The following is a 25,526-nucleotide window of genomic DNA, read 5'->3' as shown; positions in this document are numbered from 1 at the left end:
AGAAGGATACGGTTTGGAAATCTAACTAGGGTTCCAAGGTCTAGAAAGAGTTTAGGGTTGAGAAAGAGTTGGAGGGTTAAGGAGTGGAGATCTAGTCTCCTTCACATACTCATGGGGTTTAGGGTTGAGGAGGGCAAACAAGGTTAAGGAGGAGGAGGAGAAGGGAGCAGGTGACATAAAGTTTTCTTTTGCAAATGGGCCTGCATTTGTTTTGAAAAATATGAGACATGTGCCTAAGTTGACTAAGAGTCTCATTTCAGCGAGTCAGCTAGATGATGCTAGTTTTCATACCACTTCTAGCTTTCAGAGTTGGAAAATTCAGAAGGGCTCTATGGTTTTGGCAAGAGGTGCTAAGTGTGGGGACATTGTATCCCTTACATGTATCAGGGGTGTCTGATCACGTTGTTGCAATAACTGAGCAACTTTGTGGCATTGCTAGTTGGGGCCCACCAAAGACCATTGACCACCGACCATCGACCAAGCCCCCTAGACCCCACTGCTAGGGGCGTTGCCCCCACACCCCCATCGGGGTTTCTCACACTACCACAACCACTCCACTCCCCCACACTCCCTCCCTCACACTCCTCCCTCCCTCACACCACTCCCTTCCTCTTGCTGCTGCAGCCACTCACTCCTCCCTCCCTCCCTCACACTCCTCCCTCCCTCACACCACTCCCTCACTCCTCACTCTTGTTGGCTGTAGTCACTCACTCACTCTCTCCCTCACTTCACTCTACTCCCTCACTCCTCACTCTCATTGTCGTGGCAGCGGCCATAGCTACTCTCTCACTCCACTTCTTTCCTCTCTTTTTCTCTCTCTAAACTTTCCTCTCTCTCTCTCTCTCTAATTTTTTCCCTAAATTTCTTTACAAGAAGATCATAAATTTGAAAGTGAACTTGAAAAAGAATTACCTAGGAAAGTAGTGAGTGGAAACATATTGTTCCAGTTCCAAAAACCACATTTAAAAATAGAAGTCAAATACATCAAAAGGACAAGTAGGAACAGGAACATCCCACACTCTTCTTTCAAGAGCTTTTGGAGTCCAAAGTGCAAATAACATTGGATCAACTTCTAAATCTTGTTCCAGCATTTAAGCATCAATTATGTTAGAATTTGCATTTTACAGACAATCCTCTACCCACAAATCAGCCATAGAGTGATGATGAAGAGGAAACCCTTGACATCTACACATCCAGTATTGAAGATGTGGATTATCAAGTCCCACTCATAGATGTGGATTATAAAAGGCAAAGGATTCCTGAGGTACTAGTTGATGGAGGGTCAGGAGTGAACATTCTCTTTGAGGATCTCTTTAAAAAAATTTGTTGCAATGAACTTGCACCAACACCATTTCAGGTTAGAATGGTTGACCAAAGAAGGGTACAACCTCTTGGAATACTATGAGGACATGAAATTACTATTATGGGACTCTCCTTCATAGTTACATTTCTAGTACTTAGGATGGAGGAAAGAGATTGTGCATATTCCATGTTATTAGGCAGGCCATGGTTGAGAGCTACCAAAGTGAAACAAGACTAGGGTTTAGAAAGAATCATAATTAGGAAAGGAAAAAAGAAGTTCAAAATCAATCTTTCTTCTAGGACAAGCTTCCCAAAACAAGCCCAGCCACTACAAGTAGAAGGCATTAATATGATAGTAGAATTTGAGGAGGATGAGGAGGAATTTTTCCATAGGAGAAATCCTACGGTTTTCCCCATCTTTGAAATTGATGTTATAAAAAATGTTGATTAGTATACATGCTCCAATCAACAGATAGAGCCATCAGACCATGATAGAATCGAACACAGATGAAAAAAAGTCAGAACCAGATCGTATCAACACCAGCATCCAAAGTGACAAGCACGCCCAGCCAGATGACCCACTACATGAGCCATCCTAGAAGCTGAAGCTCACTTTGAAGAGCATATGATGACTTGGAGGAGATGAACCTTGGAGACCCCCATAACCCCAAGATAGTTTTGGTAAGTACACGTCTTCCCCCACCTTTCAAAATGGCTTTAAAAGACTTATTGACAGAGTATAAGGATGTCTTTGCTCGGCATTATACCGATATGAAAGGAGTAGACCCCAAGCTCTATCAGCACAGAATCAACCTAAAGGAAGATGATGTACTAGTGATACAAGGAAGATACAGAATGAATCCCAACGATGCCAAACTATTTAAAGAGGAAATTGATAAGCTATCATGAGTTGGTTTTATTTATCCTCTCACACATGTTACATGGATTTCACCTATTGTAATTGTGCCAAAAAAGAATGGAAAACTCAGAATATGTGTGGACTATAGAAAGCTAAATGTTGCCACCATTACTAATCCTTTCCCTCTACCATTTTGTGATTCTTTACTAGATATTGTATAGCAAGATATGAAATCTATAGTTTTCTTAATGGTTTCAATGGGTACAACCTGATCAGAATGGCACAGATAAAGACAAGACAACATTTGTCACTTGCTTCAAATGTAATGGAATGGAATCGAAATGGAAATAGATCCAAACAAGGTTTCAGCCATTCAACATGCTAAACCACCCAAGAATATCAAGTAGCTTCAAAGATTTATAGGGCAAATTAAACTGCACAACAGATTTCTCAGATGCATATAGCCTATTATTCGTAGGCCAATGGGCAAGCTGAGAGCTCCAATAAGCTGACAAAAAAGGTCTACAAAAAAACGATTGTTGATCACCTTGAGGATTTGGATCAGCACTTGGATTCAGTGCTATGGGCACTTAAAACAGCACACAAGGTTGCAATTGGGTTGACACCTTTCAGATTGGTATATGGCTGTGAAGTAGTAGTACCTATGCAACTTTTGGCAGGTAGCCTGAGAGTGGCAATAGATAATAAATTATCTTGAGAAGATTCAATCAATGCCAGATTAGAGCAACTTCTGCAATTGGATGAGGACAGGCTCACAAGTTCCCATACTACTGATATAATTCAAAAAAGAAGGGCAACATGGATAAACAGAAACATAAAGTTCAAATTGTTTAAAAAAGGTGATTTAGTGTTAATGTTTAATAGAAAGCTGGGGAAAATGCTAGGAAAATTCAAGCTAAGATATGACGGTCCCTACAAGATATTCAAGCTCAGATATGATGGTCCCTTTAAGATACTTGAAGTTTTTCAGCAAGGTACCTTCAAATTGGCTAACCTACATGGGAACATATTTGACAAACCAGTCAACGGCTTTAGACTCAAACCTTATATTGGACCTGACCCCAATCAAGCAAAAATCAACACAATCTCTCTGCAATTATGCCAAGACCTCAATCATGATCCTATATATGTTTCAACTTTTTAGATTGACAGATCTATCTTTGACATGCTCACATGAAACATGTTGTGTCATTCACAATAACATTCAGGTAAGCTCCAGTCCCAACTAGCCCAATTCAATAAGTGATGCAGCCAAGGAAAACTTCAAAGAAGCAAGCACAGTGGTGAGCCTGACCCCAACAATAATCTAACAATCATCCAACAAGAAAACATTTGAGACTCTGACTACACTCTCGACTGATGATTGAAATCACCAAGAAAGACTTAAGCACCTCCAACGTGCATTCAAAGATTGGGCCTTTCATTGTAGCCCTATTCAAATTTGGTAGTCAATTGGATGCAAAGGGCCCAGAGATAGTTCAACATTTTAGTCCAAAGTGCACACCAAAGGAAAGTAGGCGCAAACACCCCAAGAGGACAAGGGAAAGAAAGACATGATGAAGGCCTTGCAAGATGCCCAATACTCATCAGAAGAAGCATCTATGGCTGTGTATGGACAATCCCTAGTGGAGCGACTTTGGGACACACCCCTTGCAGAGGAAGAGTTTCTAGCCTCACCATCCGAGAAGAAATCCTCAAAGAAGATCAAGCTTAATCTGTGCTTCCAAAGCCCAAGAGCTGGAACAAATCAGAGGATAGCCTTGCTAGCATTCTATTGACAACACCTCCCAAGAGCGGTTTCTAGCAATCCTCCCCTATTCATAGCATGGCCGACCTATCGACATCACCAACACAGAAGCAGAAGGTTCCAACTATAGAAGGAGTACAAGACAGCAGAGACCTAGAACATGCACTGAAAGTTTTATAGCACTCTATTGAGGAACAAAGGACAATTTAACTGCAGAGCTAAGACAGCAAGTATAAGAATTAACTGAAGATAAGAGGGCTGGCCATGAGTACGTGCTAAAATAGGCCGACCTATAAAAGAAACTACATGCTACATAGTTAGAGCTCGAGGAGGTCAAGAGAGAGTATTCACAATACTGAACCATGTAGGAGAAAAACGTCTCTAATCTCATTGTACACGTACGAGTCCAAAAAGAATGCTTACCTAACAAGCCTACCGCAAATGCTAGTCCCAATGCTGAGTGGACCAGACATGCCAATCCCAATTTTGCACTACCAACTTCTTTCTATAATCTACCTCCGATGCCACCTAATTATGGCATAGTTCCCAAACCACTAGTAAATCAACCTATGCCACAAACAGTGCTCATTTTGACAAAGCCATGAGGATTCTAGTTCAAGCACTAAGAAGGGGGGCCATGCCACCAACCTTCATCCCAAGGGATACCAACTCTTCAAGGAGCAAACCGGTCACCATCGGGCCAAATTTCTCGCTAAATTCCCAGGTGAAGGAGATCTAGTTCCCACATGAAAAGGTTCGAACAAATTTGCAAGACCTTCGGGAACATAAGTAACCTAGACAAGGTAAATGAATTTGGACTAAGCCTTGATGGAAAATCAAGGGAGTGGTGTAGGTCACTGAACCCTGAAGAAAAAATCAACAAGGATATGCTAAGAAAGTCATTCATAGTGGGGTTTTCCCCCATTGGTACCAAATGGATCCCTATTAACCAACTATATGAGGTTAAGTAGAAGGAGATGGAATCTCTTTGCAACTATATTTCCTAGATCAAGCACCCAAATTTGCAGTGTGAGCCACTTGGAAGGATGAGTGACACTCAACTTTTGCTGCACTTCCTATGGGGCTGTGGGAGTCCAAACTCTACAACCATCACTCTGCCGCAATCTCAATAGCCATACTTGGATTGGTTGGAATCTAGATTTCTTTGTCTTTAATTTTGACTCGATTCCCCAATCATGCAATAACTTGTCACTTTTCAACCAGGGTCTTCCTAGTAATAAGGGATATGCATTCTCTTCCATGGGAATAACTAACAAAATCATTGTACTATAATGATTGCTCCAATAGTCAAAACAACATCACAATGCACACTTATAGGTTCCATAGGTTGATAAGTGGCCATTCAAACTCAAAATTGAGATTGTTTCATGTTCTTCAATAGCAACTTATTTACCACATCTTCAAAAAAGATATTTATTGTCCACAATGTCTCTTGAAAGATTTTTCTTTTTGATTTTGATAGTAAGCACAAGGATTTGGTCATCAACCATTGGGGTATCACAATGGTGGGAATAGTAAATCGTGAATCCATAGTCTTGACAATGGGTTATTTACCTTAAAGTTGTTGTAATAGAAAGTCCCTGCAATAAGGTGCAATATTGACCAATTCTGCTATAGTGAAATTGACCTTCATCTAGTAAAGAATTTCCAATTCTTTTGTCATTTTAGGGCTTGAGTCCCCTTCAAAACATGAGATTCCACAAACTGACTCGTACAGGCCTCTGCTGAGTTATCTACTAGGGGTAGGGGTAGCTTACCCATATCAGGAGGTAGGTCCACTACTAGAGCTTTCCCTTTCAATTCCTGAGTGATTTGAGAGGCCATCTTATTTTGTTCCTTCCAATTGGATCCAAGGCTGATCCTTCCTCACTAGTGACTTACTGTTGTGAATGAGTTACTGCATGGGCAACAACAAAATTTAGAAGCTTAGCTAAAATTGCCTGACATATTGGGTGAACTTCTTGCTTTTCTCTATTGCTTTGGATCAATTTCAAATGCTCCTACCACAAATGGCATTTAGCCTTTGTGTGGTTGCCATTACAAAAGTAACATTGAATATGTGAGGGTCCTTTTGTCCTTCCCATTTTTTTCCTTTACCCTTGCATTGCTCGAGTTTTGCTGGTCGTGCTTTCTTATTCTTGGAGTTGGGCTCAACTTGATTCACTTCTAGCATATTCTTATTAGCATACCAACAAGTAGACTCATCATCCCCATATTTGGAAGAAATTCGATAGTATTTTGTCCTATAGTCATCTTCCCTATGTCCCTTCCTGGACCACTTGTTACATCATTTCTCTTCCTGACTCATATTTTCTTAGTAGCCCATTTCCTTTAAGGCCTTTTCACAGTAGACTTTAGTTTGTCAAGTTCATTCTGGAAGCGCCCTGGTGGCTTGACAGATTGGGAGGTGCAGAGATGCCCATCGTGGCTAGAGTACCAAGAGAACAAGGTCCCTTACATCGAATATAAGCTGCATGAAGGTATGTTTGTCTTGTTTCAAATCAATTAATGCATGTATGTGCCATTTGTATATGAAGCCATGCAATGGAACTCACCCTCATCTTTGTGCACGCCCATACTTTGTGGCTTGGATGGATTTGCAGAGAAAAAGTCAAAGGATATTGGTTCCATTAAGGCAAGACATGATGAGGGCACTTCAAAGGTAGCAAGGACTTTGGAGTTTGAAGGTGGCCCTAGTGGTGAACGAAGGACAGGTTGGGGAGATGACACAAACATGCAGGAGAGGGGAGATGATGATGACAATATGGATCCGAGAAAGGGTGAGTATAAAAGAACATTATCTTCTCTTACGAGCGAGTTTGGTTGGTCAATGTAGGGTGTTTCTTGACACTGTGGTTTTCAACTTGTTGTAGAGGTGGAGGTGGAGGAGGTGTACCGTCTAGTCATGATTAAAGTTGACTTAATAGAGGTGTACATGCAAATGGACGAGGGAAGTGGTACATGTATCCATTTAGTTAAGCCTAGATATAGAACTAGTTTTTCAAACCTTCTTTGAATCTAAGTATTGATACCATGGTCTATTTATTAGGGCTTTTGTAAAACGTAGAAATTTTTAGAGACTCGTCACGCATCCATCCCTCGTAATAGGTGGCTCACCTAGCAAGGCAGTGGTGAGCATGATGTGGGCAGACTTTCCCACATCAACCCTGCTTGAGCATGTTGCTAGAAAGGAGGTTCCATACTGGAACGTCTTGAATGCCATTCTTGTGAATGCTATACTGGCGTTGGTATTCCAAGTGGTGGGAGATGGGGGGTGGTTGAGTACGACATGCTTATTACTGGACCATATGTATTATGTGCAGTAGGGGGCAATGGACAATGGATTCACAATATATCGCACCATGACAATGTTCATAGAGTGTGGATATGTGCGGGAAGACACTAGGGAGAAGGTAGAGAAAACCATTTAATCATAAATGTTATTTTAAAGAATGCACAATACTACTTACCATGTCATGTGTTGTTGGTGATAGATCAACTGGCTTGTTTTAGCCATGCTTGAGCACCAAGCAAGAAAAGTGCCCAAGTACTACAATAAAAAATTAGCAGAGATGAAACTAGGGGAAGTGATTTGCATGGCTGAGTGCAACTAGGTAAGGGAGTCTCCATTTGAGAGCTTCAAAGTCACAAGGGATGGGTGCAAGATTCTACAGGGTGCTGCAGAGTGACAACTGGACTTGATTAGGTGATTGTAACTAGTTTTGGTGCCTCACATTTCTTGCAACCAAGACATTAATGGTTAGTTAAAAAGTATTTCTTCCTTATAGGTTTCTCTTTCACACCTTCACAAGGGAGGGGGACGTGGCCATTGACACATTTGTAGGCACAGTTAACATGGCCCGTGCGTGTGTAGAGCTAGGGAGACATTATGTCTCTCTTGAAAGAGATGATCTCATGTTATCTGCTTTCTTGAAGCCCTTGGAGCACCCTCACCCAAATTCCAAAAATAGGGATTGAGACTATGAAGGGAGATTTGTTTTTGTGAACTCTTGTAGTCAGTGGAGCTTTTGACTGCTCACATTTATTATTGTGGTGCAATGTATGTGGAGCTTATGACTCATTGCATTTATTATTGTGGAGATTGTGAGCACTTATATTTATCATTTTGGATCTTATGATGACTGATTATACTTATGATTGTGGAGCTTTTATTAATTATTTTGGATTTTATTGGCTAATTATTCTTTTATTTAGTGGAGCTTATGACCGCTTACATTTATTGTTGTGGGGCAATGCATGTGGTCTATAAATCCTATTTCAATATTAATTGTATCATGCCTTCATACATGAAAATGATCTCCACATGGAGCCAATGATTACTAGCTTTGCAAGAGCCCTTGTTCTTCCATTCCTCACTTTCTTACTAATAGAAGGCACATTCTTGTGCAAAAAACGGCATGGAGAAGACTAGTCAGTACCTTATCTCATACCAATTTTGCCATAGAGTAGGGCCCGCTCGCCTGACTTTGCTTACCTAAAATGCTAAAAGATCTAGATTAACTATGACGGCTCACTTAAAATGTGACCACTCACCTAGGTCTGCTTGCCTAAACATTTTCCCCAGGTAGTAAGTAGTAGCCACTCAATGAACAATCCCTGAACAATCATGAATTACTATGTCAAAATTTCAAATACTTCATTCATAAAATAGATCACTTACAAACTTAATAGGACAACCATATTTGCAAATCATGTTCTCAAACACAAACTTAGCAGTAATGTGAGCTGACTTATCTTTGACAGCTTTTGCTTCAACCCACTTAGTAGCATAATCATTTGCAACAATCACATCCTTATTTTGATTTTTAGTTTCTTTGAAAGGACCAATAAATTCCAAGTCCTAGCATTGAAATACAAGGCTCACTCGATTGCAAAGGGATGTGATCGAGTAGGAGCATCATTATTGTACGTTGACAAGCCTGAAATTGAATAGTAAAGGCATGGGCATCTTGAAATAATGTGCTCCACCACAACCCTACCTACAACACTATGTGAGCTATAAGATCACCCACAAAATACCCTAGAGCAAGGTATTTATGAGCGTTTAGAAAAACCATGATGTGCTCATGTGGTAAAACCATCGTAAAATGCCATCAGCACATTACTGATATAATTGACCACCAATCAAGCTATATTTCTAAAAATTCATCATATTCAATTTCAATGAAATCAACAGCAAAATGATTAGCATCGAGAAGCTCTATAGTAACCCCATACTTGGGTATTTTGTTGTGGAAGTCGAGACAAACAATTTGCTCCTGCATGTGATTTACTAGGCTTCTGAATAATCTAGAAATTAAACTCCTATAATCAAAGCATCCATTTGACCAACCTACCTTGAATGACAATTTTGTTGAAAAGATATAATAAAGCTTGATGATCCACATAGAAAACAAATTGATTACCCAACAAATAATGACAGGATTTTTGAACATTGTAAACCATTCCTAAGGCTTCACATCCAATGGTACTATAATTACACGGGTTTGATCATTAGTCTATTGGTATAGTAAACAAGTTAATCCATTTTACCCTCTTAGCTCAATCTACATCGTGACTTGTTGGACTCTCTATGAAGGCTCTCTAAGGATGACTACTTAGAATCTTCTTGCTAGCCTAAAAAGTTCCTCTCTATTGAAAGGATTAGGTTGTCTTAGACACACACTCAAAATCAGCTCACTTCTAGTGCCCATATAGTATCCCAAAACAACTCTTCTCTACTCGTGGGCAAGTCTTTGCCTTTCTTGAGCTCATCATTGTAGGTAATTCCTTGGATCATCTTCCCAATTCCATTGGTCATCTCATACTAGCTTTGAATTCATGGTAGCTTCCTAGCCTTCCATATTCTACCAAACTCTATAGCCTCTTTGTAGGTATTCCTCTCATCTTGCTACATACCTTTCACTCCTCACCGAGTGTATATCAAAAATACTTGCAACAAATAAATAAATGAAGAGCCACTTGAGAGCACTCCTCAGTCTAATTACCTTTTATTAAGCAAGCTTGCAAGATGTTGATAGCCTTAGATTGTCCCGAGAGAAACTTAGTCAATTAAGTAGTGTTAGACTTAGCTACAAATAGGTTATCAAACATGGGATGGTCCTTCCAAGTTTGAAGGTTGACACTCATGATCTACTCATCCTTGCATATATATATTTGATTTGTAGACCATTCTTGCCATGCCCATGAAGGGTCTCCCTAGTATAACATTGTAACCATCCAGTTGGTCATGGAAACCCATAACCATGAACCATACATGGTAGTAGGTGAGCTCGAAAGACTTGATCTTAATATCTTGCAAAACTCATATCAGTTGGGCTATCGCTCCATTGGCCAGTTTGACCACAAGGTTTGTGTTCTCTATCTTGGGCCATCTCCACTTAGCCCAGCATTGTTTGGTGACTATACTCACCCTTGCACCTCCATCCAAGATTTCAGTGGCATCCTTGTTCTAGTAGGCAATAGGGACTATAGCATTGGTATCATCACTTTCAAATTACTAGCCTAACTTATTCATCAGGACCTTGAGAAATATTGTCTCCTTCTCGAGGGCTTCTACTACCTTGAGGGGTAACTCCTTGGGAGTGACCATATCCAATTGGAGATACCTCTCAAAGGATAGGGTTCCCCATTTATAGGGTAGCAATAGGCATTTTAACATCCATGGATAGGAATGTGGCTAAGATGGCCACATCTCGAGGTTGTGTAATGGCTTGTGTCCCACAAACTTTGGCTCTTATAAGCCATAATGGACATGTTGTCCTCTTTTATAGCCTAATGCCATGTGGGGTCCTCCCGGAACATTTCATGCCGTAGTAGTGAACATCCCACCGATGAGCCACTTGATCCTTCCTCCTCTACCTTTTCCAGTATGGGAGAGGTGTTAGGGTCTCTATGCTGGGCTTGATAGTTTTGATGGATCAAATCTATGCCCTTGTTCATCTTGAGCTACTACTCAAATCTCTCTTGAAAATCTAATAGCAGCTATTTTTCCTTAGGCTTTTTTTTTAAATAATGGGGTTGGGGTATTCGCCCTGACCCTTAGGATTGGTTTTTTCTTATAACTTAGTGTAAGAAAACAATACAACATCTGTGCTCAACAGATAACAGGATCTCGTATGCAAGAGAGAAGAGCAGATAGTATGGAGAATCAAAAATTTTAATTACTATAAAGCTGATACAATAGATGGTGTTGCCTCCCAGCCGTACACTCCTATGAGAGAAGCTTCGATGGCGCACTCAAAACAGTAGAGGATGGAGGCTAGATGCTAAGGAATTAGGGTTGCTATAGCCAGTGATGATGATGGGCTTCATGGGCTTGCTCTTATATAGCCACCAGTCGTAGTCGGTTAGACCCAATTGGTGACCGACCCAGTCCGCCCAAAATGGCCGATTGAAGGTTAGTCCTGAAATAGGCCACCAACCATACGATAGAACCGTGGTGCAAAATAGAGCAACTAACCTACAGAATCCGTTCGGCCCAGAACCATCTGGGATCATCTAGGGCTCCAAATGGGCCCTGCAACCCGAGAGTGGGCTGCCTCGGGAAATGCTCCATCTACCCTCAGTGCGGTCAGTCATGGGATGCCTTCCCGCACTTGTATGTAGCCTAGTTGGCAGTGTGCCAACTCTACTTAAAGCCGTCTAGCCATCAGGCCACATATGGCCCCCATCTGGTGTCCAAACCAGGACCTACCAGATAACCGAGCTACTCAAATGCCTTCTCCTTATATGGGGGGCTTACAAGTAGAGTTAGCTAGTTCCCACGTAGTTACATGAGAGTGGAGCATTGATATCTAACACTTGGCACCTCCCTTGTATCATCCCTACCCTTAGGCAATTGGTTGGTTGAATTATGGACTGAGATGGGGTGTGTCCCAAAGATGATGAAGTAGATACGGTAGTTGTGTCTTCATCAGACCTGCTAATTACGCTATCTAATCCTCTTACTACTTTAATTGCACCCGTATGGTTTGTATCCCTAGGTTGGGCTATACCTGTTTTATGCCTCTTGGCTTGCTGATGAAATTTCCTACTTAGAGCTTTGGTCTAGGCCCTAGTTATTATGTTTGAGAGTACTGAAGAAACTTGGCCTCTCTTAATACTTAGCAAATAATGCTAGTCTTAGAGTCTGTGGCCATTTGAGGTGTCCTATGCTTTGGAAAATCTTTGTACATATGGTCCACCCCATAGCCATACCTCAAGGGTGCACCCGTATTGGTGGTGGTTGTTGTGGGCAGGGGTTGATCATTTTTATAAGGAATTCCCTTAGGAAGTGAGGTCCTTGGTATTTAAAATACGCCACCAATTGATTGGATGGCATCTTATAGGGACACTCTCACTAGGCCTTGACATGTGTAGCATTATATAGGTGATATACATTTTAAGGTGTTCATATCCCAGGCTTTTTGAGTGGTGGGAGCTATTTGGTACACCGAGAAATACTATTCATCCTACATGTAATGACTTACGTAGATGGAATGGTATGGGAGACTCCCATATTGTGAGGAGTCACTCACCAAAGGAATGTGTTTTGGTTTCTCCCACTCATTGGGGGGATCCTCAATTGTTACCTAATTCATAAAAGTAATCTAGAGTGGTGGGGTTGAGTTCTCAGATGCAATGGGAGTTTTTGAGCCCTATATTGCAATTGATTGGCAAGAGGGGCTCCTTAAATGGTCAAGTGTCCCTGATTGGACGGATTTGGTGGTGCGAGCAAGGTTAGGGGTAGCCTTTGTTAGTACATGGGCTAGGGGATAACCTTTAGGTAGAAACATTAGAAGGTCTGATGGTTTCCCCATCAAGCACAATGGCCACAGTAGAGTGTCGGCCTAGCCCTATGGTGGGGGTACTCATTGGTAGGATGGTTGCGCATGCAGATGCCACACCACACATTGTCTGGTTTCGAAAATAGGTGGGGATTACTTGGTCCTTCCCTCATCAATACCCCGCTTGAGTTATTGGCTTAATTGATTCAAAATCCTTGTCACCATGCTTCATTCCTACCTTCAAAACAAGATGTATGACAAGATGTACTCATCCTAAAGCATTGCATTTGACTTTCCAAAAGAAATTACTTATCATTTGCACTTCATAGTTTGACCAATATCACATAAGATCACATGGAGTGTCTTTAATTAAGTGTGGCATAAGAGAATAGTTAGATGAGTGCTAGAATTTATGTGTCTTCCTCCAATCAAAAGTATTAAAAACACCAATCACCATAATTTGTCATTACCCTGACCATGTTAATCACACAACTCAAATGTCACTAAATAACACCAAAACAAGCACAAAAGAAGTCAAGCTAAAAGTAGCTCACTATGACTCATAAGGGTTTTTGAGAGGCTCAATAGCATTCTTATCACCCTCAATGTCTTGATCAAGAAGTTCCAATCGAGCTCTCTTTGCATTGGCGGTCTGCACAAGTGGCTCCACAACACTACTCACAATGAAAGCATCATTATCAAAAGAGAAGCATGCACGCCGATTCGCCAAGCATGCACTCATGAGAGGTGCCACACCACATCCCATCTCCATGCACAAACCACCAGGAGGACACAAAAGGATCAACAAACACTCAATGAAACTAGCCGATTTCTCTAATGCTCCTTGAGCTGTCTGTCTTTTTTATGTCAGGGAGATAATGAGTCCAATGGTCACTCGTTTGGGAAACATTCAACTTGTCAAAAAGAGGTTTACTCTCTACATGGAATGTTGGTGGTTTATGGCCCACACGCCTCACAAACACAAGCATGAAGGATCGCATCTGCAAGATGAAGGAACATATGTCATTGACATTTTATCTCTCACACCATACAATGATAAGAAGAAACTTCATGAACCCAACCCACCAACATATCTTCTCCTTCATGTACAGTTATGTGACCATATGGAAGCTTTTCTAGCACAAATACACACGGTCCACCTCCAATCCTTGTGCACAAACATATCGTTCCATCCATGTGATACATGGTCCTTCATATACAAATCATACAAAATATTCATATTGTCAAAGAGCATCCATGCTCAAAGTCTTAAATGGAAGTAAAGCAAAAGAAGGAAGTAAATGGATGTAAATAGAAGCTTACTTGCCAATGGACAGATGAGGACCAACCACCCATCATCATCCAACATCGTTGCAGCTATAGCTATGCCATACTTCAAGTGATCCTCTGTGAGTTTATTCCATGACAGGAGGCCAACATCTCCACAAATCTCAAAACCAATCGGAAAGTCAAGCAACATAAAGTTTGCAGCCCACTTCACCTTCTTGCCAAATCTCCTATAGTCTGTTTCTTTTTGAGCCACTGCTAAGAAAAATTCATGAGCCTGCGTGTAAACAACATTCTTCTTCCCATCAACAAAGTCCAAGCCCATGGCAATATAATCTCCAATGGAACAATTGCAAAGCAATGTGTCTCCTCGACACACAGTGGGATCCATAGGTGATGGACGATGAAAGACATAAGTGATCATCTCTTTCACAACCATCCTACTTCTTGTAATATACAATATCACAAATATAACAATATAACCTTTTCTTGCAGTAATGAAAATGATATAACAATGAGTTATTGTATATAGAGCAATTGTTTCATGAAAGGAGAAATGATAATACCTTGGTCTTGGCCAATGCTTTCCTGACGTTCTTTATCAACATGAGCTAGAATCTCCACAACAACTGTGCAAGTAAATCGAATTGGTCAATCTACAACCAAAAATACTTTCCACAACAATTGAACAAATTTATCAAAATAATTTAATAAACACCTTCTTCATCCTGGGGTGGAACATCCTTTGGTGGTGGCACAAAAGTTGTAGCCTTTTGACTCCCCTTGTCTGTCTTACTTGTGGCCTTATCTTCACTTTTCTTGCTTGTAGAATATTGTGTGAAGAGATCTCTCTCTCTTGTTAAAACTTGACCATCGGTGAAGTCAATCCACCAAGGGCAGTGTGCAAGTTCCCATTGAGACAATGCATGCATGGTTCCTAGGTACATGCAACTTATTGGTTTCCTAATCTCCAACCACCCTTTGCACTGTCTAGGCAAATCATTCAATTTTCCTTCTTGCACCAAGTGGGAGAGATACCTTAAAGACATACAGTATAATGTTGTGTCAAAGATCTTAGAAAGATACTGCAAGGTAACCCTAAACCACCCTTTTCACTACCTAGGGAGATCTTTCAATTTTCCTTCTTGCATCAAGTGGGAGAGATACCATAAAGATTGTATGACATACAATTTAATGTTGTGTCAAAGTGCTCACAAAGACAATGCAACATAACAAAATAACTCAAAACTATACCTAAAAACCACAGGCTATGCTGCTTGATCAAGCTCTGTTGCCTTCCTCTGTGCTCCTCCATCTCCTCTTCTCCCACTCTTGAGCTCAACTTTGCCATCCCTGGAACTCAAGGAAGCAAACATATGCTTTCATCCCTTCAACTTAATGTCCTCTATATATTGTTGTAGTGTATAATCTTTTGGCAAATCAAGTGGCTGGGTCATTGCACAAAGTGCACATAAATCCTCCAAAGCCATTGATGATTGGATCTCCACTTTCTCAAGGAATGTCTCCATTGTTAACCACCTACTTGGAAAGAAATCAAACTAGCACATCAAGGAAATAAATCCAACTAAGCACATACCATCCTGAGAAAATATAGGATAGGCATGAAACACTTACCCTCTATACTCATTATCTCCTGCAGGCATAAAATACATCTCCCTCATCCTCTTGTTGGCATTGAGAAGTGATAGCAACATGAGTCTCTTCTCATTTCTCAACTCTACATTAGCAAGATACTTTAGCTTGGATAAGGTAACAATAGAATCATGACTTTCAAAGCGCAATTAAAAAACCTTTTTCTTCCACATCGCCAAGTTTAGGATCAAGGATATTGAGCACCTAGGATGATTCAGCATAAGCAAAAAGATAAGATACTTCACATTAAAATCCATCAATAGCATTCAAGAAAAACATGGTCACATACCATTCCCATTTTATCCGAGTACTTTTTGTGAATTCTTGTATGCTCTTTGCGCTCAGCCTCTGCCCTCCTCTCTTTAGAAACTGTCTTTCCCACATGTTCTATTGCTTGTGTAAGGTCTCCAGTGTATTCAACCTACAAAATCAAGACCCTTGAGAAATAGTGAATGGATACAATTAAAAATGCTAATCTTGCAATGAGAAATGTGAATACAATAAAAATGAGCACACTTAAAACACCAGATGTGCAAGATATCCTCTTGTCAAAGGGTACCATTATTTTTTCCCTTTTGAATCCCTTGTCCTTGCTTTTTCAATGACTACACATTGTTGTCAAAGTACTAAGAAACAAGGTGGCATCGCACTCACATATATTGTTTGTGTTAATAAGAGTGTCTCGTACACTAGGTTTAATGATTGCATGCTACTTCAATCTGCACAAATAGACAAGGTTCAAATAGCATTCTAGTTAGTAGTTTCCATATCAAATCATGCACGGCATCAAATAAAATATTTTAATGTACTTACGAATTCATTCTTTGCAATCCAGCAAGCAATGCAATCTCTGAAGTACGGCGAGGGTCTATCACTGTGCACATCACCCTAATGTGTCTTGCCTTAGTCTCCATGTAGGCCTTATAAATCAATTGCATCCATGCAGTGGTACAATGATTACCCTCCCATACATAAAACATCTACTTACACATAAACTACCACTCTTTTTTACTTGCAAGCTCCTTTTCAAATTCACCTTCAACTTCCCTCCATAATGGTGTCCATGTTTCTCTGACTTCATTTATGACTTTTGTTTCCTCCCCATTTGAAGTGCAAAGAGAAACAATGAAAGCCCCTTTTTTAGGTAAGTAGCCTTCATATTGAAAAGCACTTTTAAGTGTTGCCACATTAGACCTCAGACCACGTACATGAGCATATGGAATCATCCTACACAATGGTATTCATGGACACTCATCAGAGCCAAGGAGTCTACATCTACCAATGACATCACCTCCTCTTACCATCTCCAGCTCCATTTCAGCAAGATCGACATCTATCTCTTCATCCTCTTGTGGAAGTGACCGCTCAATTTCTTCATCCATACCTTGAATTGCAACACTATCCACTTCAAGAACCTCCTTTCATTCCCTACATTATCATGGACAGCAAATCCCTCACTCGGGGGGCACTCTCTTTTCCTTCTTTGTGCCCTTGTAGTAGGAGCACAAAATCGAAACGATGAAACATTATGAAGCTCAAAACATTATGAACACAAACATTATGAAGCTCAAAAGTCTTGAAGGTTCTGACCTTGCCAACAGGCAACACCAACAGGACTTGACTTGAAGCAACAGGAGTTGGAACTAGATGAAGGGAAAAAGGTTGAGAGTTCTAGGAAGTGAGTGCCATGAATTGCAAGTGATGCTACAAAAATATGTAAGGAGGAAGAGCACGGAAGCAATGATTTGGAAGAGAGACGACTAGAAGTTGTGATGTGGGACTTCAAAGTTGTGAGATACTACAGAAATTAGGATGAGAAATTTGCAAAAGTTGTGAGATGCAACAGAAATTAGGATAAGAAATTTGAGAAAACAACGTGAAATTTCGAGTGTCGGTAGGAAACCAGCAGCGAGGCAAGCAAAATCCACTGCCCAGCAAACCGCCAACTCGTCGAGCACATAGGACAAGCGTTGTAGGCATAAGCAGAATAATAATAATAGCATGAGATGGCCAGCTCAGAGAGAAGGGCATTGGGATGAAGACTCAAGAGCTTAGACCCTCTCATCGTCAGAAGAAGAAGCAAAAGAAGAAGAGATCGGATAAGGCAAAAATGCATCTTGTAGCATCATCTCAATCCTCTTCTTCATCATCATCTGCATCGTCCTTTCCAGAGTCCAGCTACATCACCCAATTCCAACTCCTATTGTTTCTCCAAGTTCCTCTTTGTGCACTTGCTAAAAAGAAGTGGGATGGCAGGAGGAAAAAGGAGGAGGGGGAAAAGGAGAAGAGCGAAGATGCTTGAGAGCAAACTTGAAGAAAAGCCTGAAGTGAAGATGGAACTGACAGTTTCATTGAACGTCAGTTTTCAGCATGAGTACGTCACTTCATTGAATGTCAGTTTTCATTGAGTTAGGAGCATCAAATTTTCATGAAAACTGACAGATGGAGCATCAGTTTTACATGAAGATGGCAACCACTTTAGATTATCGGTAGTGGCTTCGCAGAATGCTTAGTTCTTCCAGTTAGGTAGAACACTCGGTTAGGCATAATTATTAGCATGAAGTTAGAAGTTAGCTTGATGGAAAGCTAGATCATTATCATGATAGTTAGAATGAAGTTAGAAGTTAGAGTGAAGTTAGAAGATCATAGTTTTGTTGATGGATGGGTTCAACATTACCTACTGAGGAGCATGAACTACACAGTCATCATCCCGAGTACATTAGAGTGACAACAAATAGAGTGCTTGGTAAAAGAGGAAAGCCAAATATAGAAAACCATTTAGGTCAACCAATTTTTAAAGAGACAGATGTGCATGTTGCCAATTGGGCAATATGAAGAACTGATCCACACAGTTTGTCACATGCTTTGGGTACATGAAAGATATGCGAAGGAGGTGTGGGGTGTTGATTAATGCACAAGGTAGAGGGGCTGATCATGGAGTGCCTGCACCATGCTTCAAAGGTAGAAGACAACATCCAAATGGAATCACAGAGCAATTTATCTGGTTTTGCAATACAACAGTGACCCATACTTGGAACGTGAATCGATCTATTCAAGTTGTGCCAAGGGATTCACCTAGTGTGTGGAAGGTTGCTGAGGGAACCTCTCTAAGTATTGAAGAGAGAGCTGAATTGATAAAAGTAGGCTTTGTCCTTGAGGATTTTGGGCAAGTTGATCTAGTGCAACAAGGCAACACAATAAGCCATGCACGTCCATGTCATCGTGATGGAAAGATTGTGAGATGGAGATCAAAATTGAGTTAGGAATTCAAAGAAAGGATTGCAAAGGCAATGATAGAAAGTGGCAAGGTTTTGAAAGAGGATATCATTGTTCCAAATGTGTTGCATGTGTTTCACGTGCGGACTCCAAGCTCAATAGCTAAGAAGGTTAGTTATGCTGTGAAAATTGCGGAGTTTTCATGTTGCACTTGTTTGGACTTCGCACAACGTGATGCAAAAAATAATGCATACATGCCTTGCAAACACATATACTTCATATTCATTTCGGTGCTCGACCTCATTGCAGAAATCTATCAATTCATGCATCAGGCTACACTTACAAAGGTGGAGTTGTTTCATGCCTTAGCTGGTGGTAGAAACCTTGCATGCATGGAGTAGGTGCACAAGAAGGTGGCAAAATCCTAACATGTGTAGTGTGTATGGAGAATGGTAGCAATGTATAGGAGATGAAAAGAGATCCTTGTCTCAATTTTGGTAATGTTTTGCACATACAATAACAAGGATTTGTGGGTTTGGTATATCAATACCTTTAGTCTTTACAAATGTTTGAAAGTAAGTAGAACGAAAGAGACATCTCTATATTTCTTCAATATCTATTGCATAAACATGTCATGGACACTTTTTGTAAGTGCAAGGTCGATGGGCTATGATTTTCATATACATGGAAATAATGAAGATCTTTTGGTTTGGACTAGCTTCAGTACCTTTGGTATTTCACTCTATTGTGCATGAACTTTTTTTCCATTAAAATACTGGATGCATTATGAAATATGCTCCACTACATAAAGCAAGTACGTGAAAGTGGACTGATGGGATTTGATTGTTTGAGAACTAATTTAGCATCACTGCCTGCCTGGCTTAATTCTTTGCATGGCTTCCTTGCTGTTACTAACTGCTTTCTCTAATGGCTTACCCCATTTCCATAAATTTAAGGTGCCATGATTAATGAGACTGTGAAACTCTTCTATCCTCAGATTATTCATGAAAAATGTGTGTGGCTTTGAAATACAATACAATGTCATGCAAAAGCCAAAATAAAAGTTTATTTCTATGCTCATATGATGTTAGGATAGACGGATAAAAGATTAGGAAAATAATCCAAAAATTGAAGCTTCTTATGCTCCTTTTATTTGTTGTAAATAAGAAATAGATACATATATAGATAGATTTTGATCATCCATGTGAGAGGTAATACATATATAGACAGATTTCTTTCATCCATGTGAGAGGTAATGGATCTTTAGAGGTGCCTTTAATGAGAAATAGGATGTTTAGAGCCTACAGAAACGAGTAGCAACTTTCCCTACACCCCCCTTCTAGCCCTTTCATGTTTTTAGTTGTATTTGATGTTGGTTACAATATTCTTTCCCCAATACAATAAATGAATGATTTGGATGGTCTGCTCGCATTTTTATGTTCGGTGTAATAGCTCTGCTCGGTTTTTCTTGCTCACTTTTTGGTAACCCTCAGGAGTGACAAGGGAGAAGGGAGGAGGAGGAGGGGGAGGAGGAGGAGGGAGGAGGAAGGAGGAAGGAGGAAGAAAGAGAAGGGAGGAAGGAGGAGGAGGAGCGAGGAAGGAGGGAGGAGGAGCAGGGAGGAGGAGAGAGGAAGAGGAAGGAGGAGGAGGAAGGAGGAGGAGGAGGAGGAGGAGGAGGAGGAGGGAGTACAAGGGTAGGGAGTGCAAGGGTAAGGGCATGCTAGAACACGATAATGTAAGAGAGCATGGATGCCATGGAGATCAATCCAATGAACACAATAGTGAGCTTGAACATTGAACACCAAAGAGTGGGGAGCTTCGTTCCATTGAGATATATTTATACATGTTGGTCTTACACAATCCATATGTATCTCCATGGTGGGACCTCCTGTAGGAGACCTTTGGGACAAGAGTCCCTCCAGTTTTGGGGGGGACCTTTTGGGTCTCTACACAAAGTGGGGGGACCTTTGAGTCTATACACAAAGTGGGGGGATCTTTTGGGTCTCTACACAAAGTGGGGGGACCTCAAAAAGTGTAGGCTTTTAGTATTTCTCTCTCTAGATCTTGATTTTACAAGTATGATTGGATCTTTTCTAGAGAGGATTTTGGCTATCCTCATTCTTTAAGATCCATCATGCCATTGTTCAATCTCAAGATATTACAAGCTGAGCTTTGCCATTACTCTACACACACAATGCTTTCATCATTGCTGCCTTAGACTACACCTCTAGCCGTTGTTGCCACATGGTTAACAACTCCCCTGGACCAATTTGATTACCCATCCTTGGGTTATGGTTGAGTCTACAGATGATGTTGTGCTAAGGTTTTCTTTACCCAATGAGTATGGTAAAGATGGCATCGGTGATAGATGGAGCGCCAATCTTTTCCTTGTATTCCACAAACACCGTAGAGTGTTTGCTCAATTTTTAGGAAGCCAGTGTTAACCATTTCTTCAAACACATACATAACTTCCTTGCAGAGATATGGCTTTTGGGAAGAGACGACTTGTTGTTTGAGAATCTATCTATTGATTTGGATTGAAGCTAAGGTTGGGTAAGTTAGGGACACCTCCAAGATTACTACCAAGGCTTCACTGGATTTTGCACTTTTCTTGAGTGCTTTATCATAACTACCTTGCATAATTGATGCATGTTTGTCCAAGGATCTAATGAGTGTTTCTTGGCTTGTCCATTTGATCTTAGAGTTTCTATTGATTAGCGGCCAATTGTGAGGAGCATCTACACTATCTAGATCATAATGATTGGCATCCCATCAGTAGTGACGGGGCACCGCATCAAATGTGGGATGCATTCAAAAGGAAGATCGAGCTTGTAAGTACTCAAGGAGTTACTTTTTGTTGAGCAACTTTGATCTACGCCAAGCAGGTTGTGGCTCCAATTTGTTGCTAATGTTTGGAGTGATTTATGTGTGGTGAATACTCATTGAAATTCTAGAGATGTCCCATCCTCTTCTTGACTACATATCTGGGTATTGCCTCCAAAAATCACTAATGGGATTCCCAGGCATGGGAATCCTATTTGTATCCTATTGCAAGTCTCGTGTGGGTGTGCGATTAGGATTATCCAATTCTTGAAGCTCAACCATATGAGATTTGCATGCACTGAGACACAAAATAAAATTTTCTTGTCTTCATCCATCTTCTGACATAGATCTTGGAGAGTATTTTTGCTTACTAGTGTGGTCCAATCAAGACTAGATACTGCATGTAACATCTTGGTTTGCAAGTGTTTCCATCGTATGTGTATTATTCCTTCAAGGTGATCCTCTTGTTGGAGGACTGCAACAAGCTCTTGGTATAATGTCGTGATGCCGTGTAGCAAAAGACCCCTCCGCATCATAGTAGTTGAAGTTCCAACTTGGAAATTATTGCCTTTTGATTTTACAACTCTATGCTCTTTTCTTTATACTTACCCAGTGTTGAGGTGTATACAAGCTTTAGACTATTGAATTGTTGAGTTGCTTTTGGCTGCCTTGGCAATTGATCATTAAGCACACAGAGTTGGAGTATCTCTTGTTCTTGAGCATCCAATTCTACTTTGGTATTCACAAGTGCTACCCTTGATGCCATGCATTCCTCCTCTAGTGCTTGAATTCGATGTTTACCTTCTTTGAGGCTATTTTGCAACTCATTGTTTGTGTCTATTGTGGCATGGAGCTAATTCTCTTTAAGGAGCAGTCTTTCATTTAAGTGCACCATTTCCTTTTTGTGATCATCACAAGGGACTTGCATTTGGGAGAGGGATAACTCGACCTCTTCCTCTCTGTTCAAGGCTTTACATAGCTGTAGGTGTTTTTCTTAGAGAGAAATTGTGGCTTATATTGCATCCTTTCTACTTTTTGCTAGAGCATTTTGTGTAAGGAGCTGTTGCTGCATTTGCTGTACCATGCTTTCCTTGAGCTTATGAATTTCAATCTTGGCACTTTGCAACTTGGTTTGGAGTGATGGGAGCATCTGCCTTTCCATTTCTCTTTCCTGCTCATCTCACACCATGGTAGCAAATAATTGTGACCATTGTTGTAACAATTGACTGTGATGCTGTATGATCTGGAATGTGTTATGGCCTTGCTTGTATTGGACATATAGTTGACTCCCATGTGTCTTGAACAACAATCTATTGTATGGTGCGACGAGAGATATTTGGGGGTTGTCACTCTAGAGTCGTGGAGCCATCAATGTTGGTGACTTGTGATTCTTGAAGAGGCATGCTATTTGGATCACTTGCAAAGTCATTGTGTGGCATGGTATCCTCATGTATTTCAACATTGGAGTCCTTTTGTTGCCGTAGCAATACTGAACTGAGGTGCAAGATTCTTTGGCAGAGTTCCACATTGTCATTTTCTAAAATCTGTTCGGATTTCCATTCATCCATGTTATCCACATTGAGAGTAGGTGGAGGCTCTAATTCCCATTCTAGTGATATTATGAATGTTTCAAAGTCCTCTATATCTTCTATTGAGAGGGCTGTAGAGTCTTTCTCTTGCTATATTACAAACCCAATTATAATGGCCAAATAGATGGGCAATGTAGCATTTGCCATTGTGTAGTCGATACATAATTGGTTAGCAGCAAGGATATGTGTTGAGCCCAGTCTTGTAGTATTACTCTGCAAAGGAGTGCAAGAGTTTTTACTGACATGTAATTTTTTAGCACTCCTATATGATTGAAAATGTCAGCCAAAAACTTAGCTACCTCTTTGCATATGGGATCCAGAATCATATAATGGCATATCCCCCTCCTTTGTGACTTTTTGTTATGTGGCAACAAATCCTAAATCTCAAAGAATCTTGCATCCAAATGTTTCTTTGGACATTCTTCTTGTGCCTCTGAGAATGAGAAAGATTCTTGCATAGTGGATCTACTGAGGTAGATCTGTAAGGACTTTTCATTATATGTTACTATGCCGTACTTATCATTCTCCAACTCTCTACTTTTATATGATGTTATGGATTGACAAATGTATTTTGTCATAGCAGGTGTTGGTACAAAGGATTGTAGCTTCTCATTAGACTTCCTAGACCCTTTGACTGTAAGAAGTATATGCATCGGCTAACATGGCGAACATTGAGACTCATGGCCACACAAGCTGTATTGTTTCATCTATTGCTAGCTCTTTGCTAGTTTGGCCATCAAGTTGTTCTACACCTGCATCTTGCATAGTCAATTACTCTACCTTGATTTCTCCTAACTCTAGGGTTCTTAGGGTGTTGTAAGCCTTTTTTCCATCTTATTGGACCATCTTTACCTTGGCATTTCACACATGAATTAGTTCCCAATTCGATAGTGCCAATATAGTGCCATGTGCTAAGAGTGCATGTTTCTTTTGTGAGTGGCTAATGCATTTTACTCTTTTTGTGATGAGGGTGTCATGTTGTGGACAAAAGCAAGTATCTCTTTGGACTTTTATTAATGCAATTTATTCGTGGTGCTCAAAACGTGTGGGTGCACTATGCATGACTATTTAGTGAGTGGGCATTCCTCCTATATGCTTAATTTGCTAAGGAAATCATAGGGCAGCTAGGACTCACAGTCATCACCTCTAAGCCCTAGGTTCAAATCGATTAACACTACCTATATGTGTGAAGATGTACATATGCTAGTGAGTGCTCGTAATACAATCTAGTCCTAACTATGGAATACTTGGGGCCCCCAAATCTTCATTTTTGTTGGGGATTTCTTGTATGCTAATGTAGTAGGGCTTCAATTGGCTCCCACTTATGATTGTTGTGAATGGACTCCATCTAGTGTTTCTAGCAGCACAACTCCAATGGGGTTCATTCTTTTGACTCTATAAGGTCCTTGACCTAGAAATTTGAGTTTGCCCTTGTGGACTTTGGTATTGTACAACAAATCTAGGTCACCTTCCTTAATGTCTTTGGCTTTAAGGTTTCTTTCAAACCACATCTTCCTTCTGCATTTTTCTATTGTCATGGCAAGTTAGGTCACTAATCTAGTCTTTGGATGCTTCTCTAATTGATAGAGTCTCTTTTTCAGGGATGCATGATCTCCCATGCATTCTTGTACTACTATATGTAGGCTTTGAATTACAAATTCCAGTGGGACCATAGCTTCAAGGCTGTACACCAATTGAAAAGCTGTATTCCCTATGAAGAGAGTGGGAGAGAAGTAAGGAGTCTCACTTGTAGCTTTCTCACATACACAATGGGGGAATACACACAAAGGTGGAGGCTAAAAACAGTTTTCCTCTTCTTAGTTGTGAAAGTCAAAAGAACTCTCTCTCTCTCTAGGTACAAAAGGAATAGATGAATCCTATATGTGGGTCTCAAACCTAACTCAGCTAACCTAGGTGGCATACTAACTGAGCCACTAACTAGAGTACATAAAGATAGCTATCATCAGCTATTATTCATGGGTGGTGTACCAACTGCATCTGCAGCTAACAAGTCGGTGACATAAATGCACAACAGTCACCCTGGCATATGGAGCTCGATATCTCAACACTCCCCCTCGAGCTCAATCCCAATTCCTACACACCAAGCAGGTCTCTGAACTTGCGCAGCTTCTCTGCACCCAATGCCTTCGTGAATATGTCAGCTACCTGATCCTCTGTGCTGACATAAACTAGATCAATAAAACCTACTAGAACCTTCT

This window comes from Dipteris shenzhenensis, chromosome 19 (genome assembly GCF_047967505.1).
Source record: "Dipteris shenzhenensis isolate YYH24624 ecotype China chromosome 19, Dip_SZ_1.0, whole genome shotgun sequence".
Taxonomy (NCBI): domain Eukaryota; kingdom Viridiplantae; phylum Streptophyta; class Polypodiopsida; order Gleicheniales; family Dipteridaceae; genus Dipteris; species Dipteris shenzhenensis.
This window is presented reverse-complemented; position numbering follows the sequence as displayed.